The sequence below is a fragment of the Nomascus leucogenys genome, chromosome 5 (genome assembly GCF_006542625.1).
Source record: "Nomascus leucogenys isolate Asia chromosome 5, Asia_NLE_v1, whole genome shotgun sequence".
Lineage (NCBI taxonomy): Eukaryota > Metazoa > Chordata > Mammalia > Primates > Hylobatidae > Nomascus > Nomascus leucogenys.
The window spans coordinates 8005139-8017644 of record NC_044385.1 but is presented as its reverse complement, the minus strand read 5'-3'; the positions used below and the strand labels follow the sequence as shown (position 1 = coordinate 8017644).

Below are 12506 nucleotides of genomic sequence, written 5' to 3'. Positions count from 1 at the left end.
CCTCGCCTAGTAGCCCCATAGGAGTTCCAGCTAATGGGGTGATTCCTCCAATTTTTGCCTCTGACCTGGAAGTAGTAGCTAGGCACATGACCTGGAGTTGTTTCCATTGATATTTATTTCAGAGCAGACAATTTTCACTAGATGGACATTGCCAAATCCAGCCAGGAGAAGATGGATTTCAATGGGACAGCTAGACCCCTGTGACCCATAGTTGGCTGGGTGAGCAGGCTCACCTCAGGCATTTTATTAATCTCAGAATAATGTAAACCCAAACATTATGCAGTTGAATTCTTTTAGAAATGCTTGTTGCATTATTGCTGGTTGCTGGTGACCTCAGGTCAGTAACATAGTAAATGAGATGGCACTTGGCACATTGTAGGCACTCAATAAATATTTATTAAATTAATCAGCTGACCGAGGGATGAAGACTTTATAAATATCAGTGGCTATGTCCAGTAGTGATTAAAAACCAGAAAGTTACTCATTTTGTAATAATCAATAAGTCCAGGGTGACAATGTTAAGAGGAGTAATGGAAAATCATATTTTCTCTGGCAGAGATAAATATTTTAAAAATCCTTTCCATGGTATATTTGCATATAGTACACTGAGGCTGAGTCATCGTATCTCTTCTTTTGGGTTGTGTCAGAGATGTAAAATCTGTCTGGGCGAGGAATATGGGTGGGGCTTACATTGAGGAGAGTCAGGCAGCCAGAACTGTCACTTGACAAATGTGTAGATGTGGCATGGAGCATCTCTTGTCCAGGGATTAAATACTCAGAAAATTGAGCCATGCTCTTACTCCCAGCACCACTTTTTTTTTTGGCTAAGGGAATACAGATAAGGAAGAAGTCTCCCAGGATGCCCAAGACTGTAGGATTTCATTCTCTGTTTGACATAGTATTAAGTTTTAATATGATTTACATCTAAATCATCAAACTTCACATTAAACTAGTTGACATGAAGGGGTCTCTTAGCATATAAACAGTGCATCTGTGTCGAGCATCATCATCTTAAGATAATCTCCTCATTCTGTCATTAAGACATTTCATAAATTGTCGGTAAGAGACTTTGCCAATGTCCTCATTTGTGTTTATTGATAGTGATGCTACTGTTGACCTTCAGCTTCAAACAGGGTTTATGGGACAGTCTCCATCATGACTCCAGATAAACCTATTCAGCAACTCCTCGGCCTGGGTCTTGGTGCTGAGCTCTGCATTTCAGATCTGTTTTTGGAGGGACAAAAGATTTTTTTAAATGTATGTTAGAGAAAAATCACTACAAAGTGATGGATTGCTGAAGAAACATAGTTTTATTTAACTTCATTGTATTTGGAAGAAAAATCTGTCCATTCCATTTACTTGAGACATTTAAAATTTTGTTTAAGGAAAGTATATTTTCAGGATGCATGCAAATTTTTCCCCTTTTTATGGGAAATGTGCACTGATTGTATGTGCAGACATTTTGGTACCTTATGATTCATTTCCAGTAAAATTAATAGCCTTTAATGCCGTGGCATATGTTTATGGAGGTATTTCAAGCAACTCTTCTTATATACAATGGAAGCTGGAAGTTCTGTTTTTGTTTAAATATTTAAAAATAGCCAAATAATTTTTCTGTGATCTGTCTTCTCCTTGAAAGTAAGACTGTGGTTGAATGCACTGGTGTTTAACGAGGTGCCTGTGCTGTTTTTACTGTCGTGGCAGAGACGTTTTCAGTGTGATAATAGAAGATTCCTCAGCTGGGCACATTGCCGTTTGGCGTAAGGAGAAGGAGGGTTATTTTCTCTGGATGCTCAGACTGATAGAAATGAAGAATATCTTGTATTTCCAAATCGTTTTTTCTCCAAAGAACTTAAGACAAAGCATTTTATACTTTTCTCGTGGAGCATGGATTAAGTTTGTTCTATGATGATTTCTTCATTTATCCTTCTTACTTTGAAGCATTACACAAAAGATTAGCTGAGAAGGTACATAGAAGTTTATCAGAATATAGTTTGACATAGTTTTTCATAACCAAATGAGTGTGACACTTTGACATTAGAATTGTCTGATGTAGAACCCCGTCTCTTAAGGAATAAAGAGGACAATAGAAAAAGTGATCTCGGCCAGGCACGGTGGCTCACGCCTGTAATCCCAGCACTTTGGGAGGCCGAGGCGGGCGGATCATGAGGTCAGGAGATCGAGACCATCCTGGGTAACACGGAGAAACCCCGTCTCTACTAAAAATACAAAAAATTAGCCGGGCGTTGTGGCAGGTGCCTGTAGTCTCAGCTACTCAGGAGGCTGAGGCAGGAGAATGGTGTGAACCCGGGAAGCAGAGGTTGCAGTGAGCCGAGATTGTGCCACTGCACTCCAGCCTGGGCAACAGAGTGAGACTCCATCTCAAAAAAAAAAAAAAGAAAGAAAAAGAAAAAGAAAAAGTGATCTCATATGATGTTCATGCTTTAGCATTCACATACATTCACACTTGCCCAATTTTAAGGAAGCCTTTAGAGCCAGTAAGTGTTTAGTCCAATCTCCTCCCTAATTCCAGGGTAGTTCAGTGATTTTTAATGTTTGTAATGACCGTAAGTCACCTCAGGATCTTTGGTGATCAAATAAGGATTAAAAAGTTTAACCCACTGGGCGTGGTGGCTCACACCTGTAATCCTAGCACTTTGGGAGGCCAAGGCAGGTGGATGGCTTGAGCCCAGGATTTCGAGACCAGCCTGGGGAACATGGGGAAATTCTGAATCTATAAAAAATATGAAAATTAGCTGGGTGCAGTGGTGCGTGTCCATCATCCCAGCTACTTGGGAAGCTGAGATGGGAAGATCATCTGAGCCCAGGGAGGTTGAGGCTGCAGTGAGTTGTGATAGTACCACTGCACTCCAGCCAGGGTGACAGATTAAGACCCTGTCTCAAGAAAAAAAAAAAAAATTAATCCGAGCTCATTAGCAGGAAAGTGAGAGAATTTACTTGGGAGTGATTTTGATAATAAGGGCTGCATAGTTTTTGGTTAATCTTCTATCAAATAATGTCATAAGGAAATATATTTTGGTAAACACAGTAGTAGTAGTAATAGTAGTAATTATTACAACAATAATAACCATGGAAACCACAAGTCATATTGTGTCCATTATTTACCACGTACCAGTTTCTGTTCTTAGCACTTTACTTATATCAACTCATATAATGCTCCTACTCCTATGAGACAGGCACCGTTAGCCTCAGTTCGTAGTACAGAAACCTCAGGTACAGAGACGTAGTGGAATTCAATAATGTTTCCAAGCTGGTAAGGGGCTGAGCTCAGGTTCAAACCCCAGCCATCTGGCTTCAGAGCCTCTGCCCTTCCTAATTCAGTGATAATTATGGATGTGGAATATTTTATATGAGTGTAAGTACAGTATTTTATATGGAGACCAGAATATGTACTTTTAAAAATGAATTAAATACTTTAAAAAAAGAATTTGAATGTGTATTGGTTTTTCATATATGTTTGGTATTTAAATGACTGTGGTTATAAATAAAATTGTATGTGAGACACTTTTAAAACCTTTACCATGTTTTAGCAGATCTTTCTTTTCTTTTCTTTCTTCTTTCTTTCTTTCTTTCTTTCTTTCCTTCCTTCCTTCCTTCCTTCCTTCCTTCCTTCCTTCCTTCCTTTCTTTCTTTCTTTCTTTCTTTCTTTCTTTCTTTCTTTCTTTCTTTCTTTTCTTTCTTTCCTTTCTTTTCTTTCTTTCTTTTCTTTCTCTCTCTCTCTCTCTCTTTTTCTTTCTTTCTTTCTTGGACTCTCACTCTGTTGCCCAGGTTGGTGTGCAGTGGTGTGATCTTGGCTCACTGCAACCTCCCCCTCCTGGGTTCAAGCGATTCTCCTGCCTCAGCCTCCCAAGTAGCTGGGATTACAGGTGTGGGCCACCGTGACCAGCTAATTTTTGTATTTTTAGTAGAGACGTGGTTTCGCCATGTTGGTCAGGCTGGTCTCAAACTCCTGACCTCAGGTGATCCGTCCACCTTGGCCTCCCAAAGTGCTGGGATTACAGGCATGAACCACTGCGCCTGGCCAATATTGTAGCAGATTTTGACAAGTATATAAACTGTGGTTTCACCAACATGACATTTGCCCAGTTAAATAGAAGTTTGAGTGGTATGAGATTTAAATACATAAGCTTCTGTAAGCAGTAAAAATAAGAGCCACTTGCTTGTGTGGCATATAAATAGTGGTTAGAGGCAGACAGCCATTGTGGTTAAACCTTGCCAAATGTGAAATGATGCTACCTTTCATTTATCCCATGGTAAAAAAAGAATCATCTTTGTAAAATAAGCCATAGGTAAATAATGTCTAATCATGTTTAAAGGATCTGTAAAGGAACATGATACCCAGAATGTAAATTTGCACATAGAAATCAGCAAGAGTGAAAAAGAAGAATCTGATATTTTTTAAAAAGTACATAACTGCCATTGGTCTAACCATTTAATGCAACACAATGAATCTCTTTGTGGGTTTCTTCTATGTAATCTATCAGATTAAAATTCTTTGCCCAGAGAATGGGAGAAAAAGTATGACAGTTAAATATTTGTTGGACTTTAGCCTCTGGAAATCTGATCAGAAAAAATACATAGTTAAATGTTCTACTTATTATAAGGGCAGGTAATAAAAGGATTTGTTAGAATTCACATTTATTACAGATACTAACTTTAAGGATTAGATATTTGGTATCATGTTCAGTCTTTCCATTGTGCTTGACCTAACCCCTAAAAAAGACTTTTTTAAAATGTTCAAGGTCAGGAGTTCAAGACCAGCCTGACAACATGGTGAAACTCCGTCTCTACTAAAAATACAAAAAAATTAGCTGGGAGTGGTGGTGGATACCTGTAATCCCAGCTACTCAGGAGGCTGAGGCAGGAGAATTGCTTAAACCCGGGAGGCGGGGGTTGCAGTGAGCCGAGATCGCTCCACTACACTCCAGCCTGGGCAACAGAGTGAGACTCTGTCTCAAAAAAAAAAAAAGTTATAAAAATGTGTAATAACGATGGGAAAAGTAGTAGTCATCATTCAGCTGCTCTTATATGGGAGTACATAACATAATACCTGTAAGTGTTCTTACGGGAAGCAGTAATTGCCAATAAAAGGCTTCTTCTTACTGTGTTGAGGAATCTGGGAGAAAAGGTGTGGCACACTTCAGATATTGTCTGCCACTGTATTATTGGCTGCTATGAAAAGGAAAAAGAGATTACATATTTTATGTTTGATCTTTGCTGCAGTTTTATTTATTGCAGATATTCCTTTTTAGATTGAAAACTATGTTTTATTGTAATTAGTAGATATTTCAGTGCTTACAGAGTGACAGACTGAATGATAATTTGTGTTATAGAAGACATGTTTTGTATTGATGTTAATTGTTCCAGTTGTAGCTGGCAAGGGTGTGTTTTGGTTGATTTGGACAGTTATATTTGTCTTTTGACCAAAGACATAAAATGTCTGAAACACTAAATATCTTATAATAAGACAATTTAGATTTGTTTTGGGGATACACAATAAACATTTGGTACTTTGTAACTTTTAACATCTGCTTTTAATAGAATACATTCCTATTGCAAGCCTTAAAAATGTATTTACATAGAAAACCACATCAAAATACAAAACTATAATTAGACAAACATAGGTTTTGTGGAATCTGGATTTGTTTAAGATGTTGAAAGATTTATTTTTTTTTTGAAGATGCTATTCCTATAACTATTTGTAGGGCGTACCCAATCAATTCAAGGAATGCAATAATATTAACCTCTGCTTTTAAATTTTCTTTTAGCCAATAAAATTGTTTTTATACTTCTAAGTAAATGGCTAAAAATAAAAAATAACACAAATACACCAGCATAATATAAAGGAAATGTAATTAAGCTAATTATCCTTCACCTTGCTAGATTATATATTAGGGAAATTATATTTGGGTAATCATGCTTTGGAATTGCATACAATTTAATCATAGTGTAGATAGTTAATTCTTTTGGATTTTATATTTATATGCCATGATATTAAGATTCTGGGCTGGGCGCAGTGGCTCACACCTGTAATCCCAGCACTTTGAGAGTCCTAGGCGGGCGGATCACAAGGTCAAGAGATCGAGACCATCCTGGCCAACATGGTGAAACCCCATCTCTACTAAAAATACAAAAATTAGCTGGGCGTGGTGGCGTGCGCCTGTAGTCCCAGCTACTCAGGAGGCTGACACAGGAGAATTGCTTGAACCCAGGAGGTGGAGGTTGCAGTGAGTCAAGATCACACCACTGCACTCCAGCCTGGCGACAGAGTGAGATTCTGTCTCAAAAAAAAAAAAAAAAAAAAAAAAGATTCTGTTGGACTAAATGTACAAGAAAGGGGTATTAATTTTTAATGGCTAGAATGTTCTGTGTATAATTCATAGGAATTGAAGAAAGTTTATAGAATAGAGTATAAATGCTGTTTGGAATGCCAGATGCAGTGGCATGTGCCTGTAGACCCACCTACAAGGTGGGCTGTTGTGTGCTGCAGTGTGCTATGATTGTGCCTGTGATAGCCGCTGCCCTCCAGCCTAGGCAACATAGTGAGACCCCATCTCATCTCTAAAAAAAAATTTTTTTTGAATTCTATCTGGAGCAGATGATGGGAGAGTGTTTTCTCAGCACAGCCAATTTAGAGTGGAGCCACAATTGCAGAAAGCCCTCTTTAGTTTCACTGGAAAAACTAAACAGTGAACACTTTCACTATTGCCCCCTTTTTTGATCCGATGGCAGCACATTTGATCCATTTCAGCAGGGACTGCAGCAGAGGAAATGAGCTAAAATACCAGAAAGGGCACAGAGGTTCTCTGGAGGGCTAATTTATTGTGGAACAACCCAAGAGAGACAGTTTTGAGTAATTCAAGTGACTATACTTGAATTATCCTTCAGGTTCCATGCTATATACTAAAGATAGTGCAAACTGTGGGTGGTCAGAAGTTGAAGAGAGTATATAGGCTGGACTTGGGATAAAGGCTATGTGGAGGAGATGTGACTTGAAATGGGCCTTGGAGAATTTATTTGGTTTAAATATGTAGAGAGGATTAAGGAATGATTTTTGAGAATAGCACCATGAGCAAAGGTTTCCTTGCAGCTTATTTAGCAGGCCTTGCCTGTGCGCTCCTGTCTGGGAGTTTTAGGAATGTGAATGTAGATCACTTATAATCATTTCTCTTAGCTGAATGTGTTTCCTTCTCATCCTCCTACCCAGCCTTGGGTTTGTCATACTAGAAATAAGTGTGAGGACTGAATTTAGATTAATTGGACCTGAAGCTTATTTTGGTGTCACGGTATGAAATAGCAGGATGTATCCTTCTTTACCATGGACAGCAACAGGATTTGGGATAATCTCAGAGCAAAGGAGGATTTTATTCGTCATTTGACCTACATAGTCACAATTCTGATAGGTCCTACCTTTTGTCTACCAGAAGGGATGCTGGTGATGACACTAGTCAGATTATTCACAACCAAACTTCGTGTGAGCTAAACTGAAAAAGAATTCCTGTTATTTGAGGGCATAAGTTTAAGACTTAGAAAAAAAAAATAAAGTTCTTATTTGTGTGTTTAGTTTTTTTTTTTTTTTTTTTTTTTTTTGAGACAGAGTCTCGCTCTGTCGCCCAGGCTGGAGTGCAGTGGCGCAATCTCGGCTCACTGCAAGCTCCGCCTCCCGGGTTCACGCCATTCTCCTGCCTCAGCCTCTCCACGTAGCTGGGACTACAGGCGCCCGCCACCACGCCCGGCTAATTTTTTTGTATCTTTAGTAGAGACGGGGTTTCACCATGGTTTCGATCTCCTGACCTCGTGATCCGCCCGCCTCGGCCTCCCAAAGTGCTGGGATTACAAGCGTGAGCCACCGCGCCTGGCTAGTTTCTTTAATTTAAAACTTTTTATAAATGGAAAATAAACTGTTTCTTTTTTAAAGCCATACCATTTTCAAAACGGAGGTTTTAAAATTTTTTTTATTTGTATTTTTTGAGACGGGGTCTCACTCTGTCTCCCAGGCTGGAGTACTGTGGTATGATCATGGCTCACTGCAGCCTCAACTTCCCTGGCTTGAGCAATCCTCTCACTTCAGCCTCCCAAGTAGCTGGGACTCTAGGTGGGGGCCACTGAGCCTGGCTAACCTTTTAATTTTTGTTTTGTAGGGATGGGGATTTGCCATGTTGCCCAGGCTGGTCTTGTACTCCCGGGCTCAGGCAATCTTCCTGCCTCAGCTTCCCAAAGTGCTGGGATTAGAAGCGTGAGCCACCATGCCCAGACAATGAAATGGAAGATGTCTAGTATTTCACTTTTAATTTTTGTTAATTGTTAATTTATGAATCTTTAAAATTGATTTGGGACTTGAAACTATCTGAAGTATTACTTTAGCAAGTTGTCTGGAGGAGAGTCTTCTCGAGATAATGAGGAACTTGGTGGATCCTCTCCCCAGTAAAACAACAACTTAACTGGTGAGAATTATAACAAAAAATTGTTTAAAGTCTCTGAAAATTGTCCTAAGGGTACATAGGAAACGGAGAAACAGTCATTCAAGAAAATCTACTAAAACTCAGAACAGCAAGAGTCTCTGACAGTTGAGCCACAACCTACTCCATTACCAGCCACCCCCAACTCTGCTCTACTCTGGACATGTGTGGCCAAGAAGACCGTAGTTCTCTGTCTTTCTCTACAACTCTGTCTATGGCTATGATTTTGGTCTAGGAGAGACAGGATGCTGGCATTTCTAATTTCTTCAGTCTCTTCTTGGAGAAGCTTTATAACAGGCAAGCATGGAGAACCACAGGAGACCTTTGAGAAGGGCCCTTTAAGGATCACCATCATCGATGGAAGTAGGGAGGGTGAATACACACCTGCCAGGCTGTAGCCACCCAAGCAAGAGCAATCAGAGCAAGATGTGGTGCCCCCAGGAAAGCATTCACTAACCTCATACAGACCCATCAAAACCAAGCGGAAGCTTCACTGGCATGAGTCTGTGTGTGTGTGTGTGTGTGTGTGTATGTGTGTGTGTGTTACTAATCCCATTTTATTTATTTATTTTCTTTTATTATACTTTAAGTTCTGGGATTCATGTGCAGAACGTGCAGGTTTGTTACATAGGTATACATGTGCCATGGTGGTTTGCTGCACCCGTCAACCCATCATCTACATGAGGTATTTCTCCTAATGCTATCCCTCCTCCAGTCCCCCACCCCCTGGCAGGCCCTGGAGTGAGGTGTTCCGCTCCTGTGTCCATGTGTTCTCATTGTTCAGCTCCTACTTATGGGTGAGAACATGCAGTATTTGGTTTTCTGTTTTTGTGTTGGTTTGCTGAGAATGATGGTTTTCAGCTTCATCCATGTCTCTGCAAAGGACACGAACTCATTCTTTTTTATGGCTGCAGAGTATTCCATGGTGTATATGTGCCACATTTTCTTTATCCAGTCTATCATTGATGGGCATTTGGGGTGGTTCCAAGTCTTTGCTATTGTGAACAGTGCTGCAATAAACATATGTATGCATGTGTCTTTATAGTAGAATGATTTATAATCCTTTGGGTATATACATAGTAATGGGATTGCTGGATCAAATGGTATTTCTGCTTTTAGGTCCTGAGAAATCGCCACACTGTCTTCCACAATGGTTGAACTAATTTACACTCCCACCAACAGTGTAAAAGCTTTCCTATTTCTCCACATCCTCTCCAGCATCTGTTATTTCCCAACTTTTTAATGATCGCCATTCTGACTGGCATGAGATGGTATCTCATTGTGTTTTTGATTTGCATTTCTCTAATGACCAGTGATGAGCTTTTTTTTCATATGTTTATTGGCCGCATAAATGTCTTCTTTTGAGAAGTGTCTGTTCATATCCTTTGCCCACTTTTTGATGGGGTTGTTTTTTTTTTCTTGTAAATTTGTTTAAGTTCTTTGTAGATTCTGATAGATTCTGGATATCAGCCCTTTTGTCAGATGGATAGATTGCAAAAATTTTCTCCCATTCTGAGGTTGCCTGTTCACTCTGATGATAGTTTCTTTCGCTGTGCAGACGCTCTTTAATTAGATCCCGTATGTCAATTTTGGCTTCTGTTGCCATTGCTTTTGGTGTTTTAATCATGAAGTCTTTGCCCGTGACTATGTCCTGAATGGTATTGCCTAGGTTTTCTTCTAGGGATTTTTTTTTTTTTTTTTTTTTTTTTGATGAAGTATTGCTCTGTCACCCAAGTTGGAGTGCAGTGGTGCACTCTCAGCTCACTACAAGCTCCACCTCCTGGGTTCAAGCAATTCTCCTGCCTCAACTTCCTAAGTAGCTGGGATTACAGGTGCCCACCAACACACCCAGCTAATTTTTTTTTTTGTTTGTATTTTTAGTAGAGATGGGGTTTCACCATGATGGCCAGGCTGGTCTCGAACTCCTGGCCTCAAGTGATCCACCCGCCTCGGCAGGTTTTAGGTCTTGTGTTTAAGTCTTTAATCCATCTTGAGTTAATTTTCATATAAGATGTAAGGAAGGGGTTCAGTTTCAGTTTTCTGCATATGGCTGCCAGTTTTCCCAACACCATTTATTAAATAGGGAATCCTTTCCCCATTGCTTGTTTTTGTCAGGTTTGTCAAAGATCAGACGGTTGTAGATGTGTAGCATTATTTCTGAGGCCTCTGCTCTGTTTCATTGGTCTATGTATCTGTTTTGGTACCAGTACCATGCTGTTTGGTTACTGTAGCCTTGTAGTATAGTTTGAAGTCAGGTAGCGTGATGCCTCCAGCTTTGTTCTTTCTGCTTAGGATGACTTGGCTATATGGGCTCTTTTTTGGTTCTCTATGAAATTTAAAGTAGTTTTTTCTAACTCTGTGAAGAAAGTCAATGGTAGCTTGATGGGGATAGCATTGAATCTATAAATTACTTCGGGCAGTATGGCCATTTTCACAATATTGATTCTTCCTATCCATGAGCATGGAATGTTTTTCCATTTGCTTGTGTCCTCTCTTGTTTCCTTGAGCAGTGGTTTGCAGTTCTCCTTGAAGAGTTCCTTCACATCCCTTGTAAGTTGTATTCCTAGGTGTTTTATTCTCTTTGTAGCAATTGTGAATGGGAGTTCACTCATGATTTGGCTGTTTGTCTATTATTGGTGTATAGGAATGCTTGTGATTTTTGCACATTGATTTTGTATCCTGAGACTTTGCTGAAGTTGCTTATCAGCTTAAGGAGATTTGGGACTGAGATGATGGGGTTTTCTAAATATACAATCATGTCATCTGCAAACGGAGACGGTTTGACTTCCTATTTGAATACCTTTATTTCTTTCTTTTGCCTGATTGCCCTGGCCAGAACTTTTAATACTGTGTTGAATAGGAGTGGTGAGAGAGGGCATCCTTGTCTTGTGCCAGTTTTCAAAGGGAATGCTCCATCTTTTGCCCACTCAGATATTGGCTGTGGGTTTGTCATAAATAGCTTTTATTATTTTGAGATACATTCCATCAATACCTAGTTTATTGAGAGTTTTTAGCATGAAGCGGTGTTGAATTTTATTGAAGGCCTTTTCTGCATCTATTGAGATAATCATCTGGTTTTTTGCACTGGTTCTGTTTATGTGATGGTTTACATCTTTGATTTATGTCTGTTGAACCAGCCTTGCATCCCAGGGATTAAGCCAACTTGACTATGGTGAATAAGCTTTTTGATTTGCTGCTGGATTTGGTTTGCCAGTATTTTATTGAGGATTTTCGCATCAATGTTCATCAGGGATATTGGCCTGAAATTTTTTTGTTTTGTTTTGTCTCTGCCAGGTTTTGGTATCAGGATGATGCTGGCCTCACAAAATGAGTTAGGGCAGAGTCCCTCTTTTTCTACTGTTTGGAACAGTTTCAGAAGAAATGGTACCAGCTGCTCTTTGTACCTCTGGTAAAATTCGGCTGTGAATCTGTCTGGTCCTGGGCTTTTTTTGGTTGGTAGGCTAGCACTTACTGCCTCATTTTCAGAACTTGTTATTGGTTTATTCAGGGATATTGTTGTGCCTGAGCTAGTTGGAAAAACACCACACTTTGAGATGAATTAAGAGTCCTTTATTAGCCAGCGACCGAGAGATGGCTAACGCTCAAAATTCTCTTGGCCCCGAGGAAGGGGCGTGATTAACTTTTATATCTTGGTTTAGGAAGGGGAGGGGGGGTCTAGTTAAAACAATTTTACGGAAGTTAAGTAGTCCAAAAAGTTAAAAGGATAAGTGGTTACAGGAAAGTAAATAGTTCCAGGTGCAGGGACTTTAAGACTATTACAAGGTGATAGACACGGGGCTTTGGGCATTATCAATCAGGCGAATTCTTGGGGACTGCGGATATAGCTCGCCACAGTATCTTATCAGTTAATTGCATTCTTGGATGTGCTGGGAGTCAGCTTGCACAAGTTAAGTCCTTGAGGAAGGGGCTGCCAGTGAAAGAGCCAAGATGGAGTTTGTCTGGTTCTCTTAGCTAAGGGAGAAACAAGGCTACGTGAATAAGGGAAAAACAAGGTTGGGCATTACA

The 12506-nt window shown here is 39.8% G+C and overlaps 1 protein-coding gene across 1 annotated transcript in view; it reads left to right on the top strand.

The window, feature by feature from the left end:
* FMN2 (formin 2) overlaps nucleotides 1-12506 on the top strand; it is a 395593-nt gene that overhangs the window by 125333 nt on the left and 257754 nt on the right.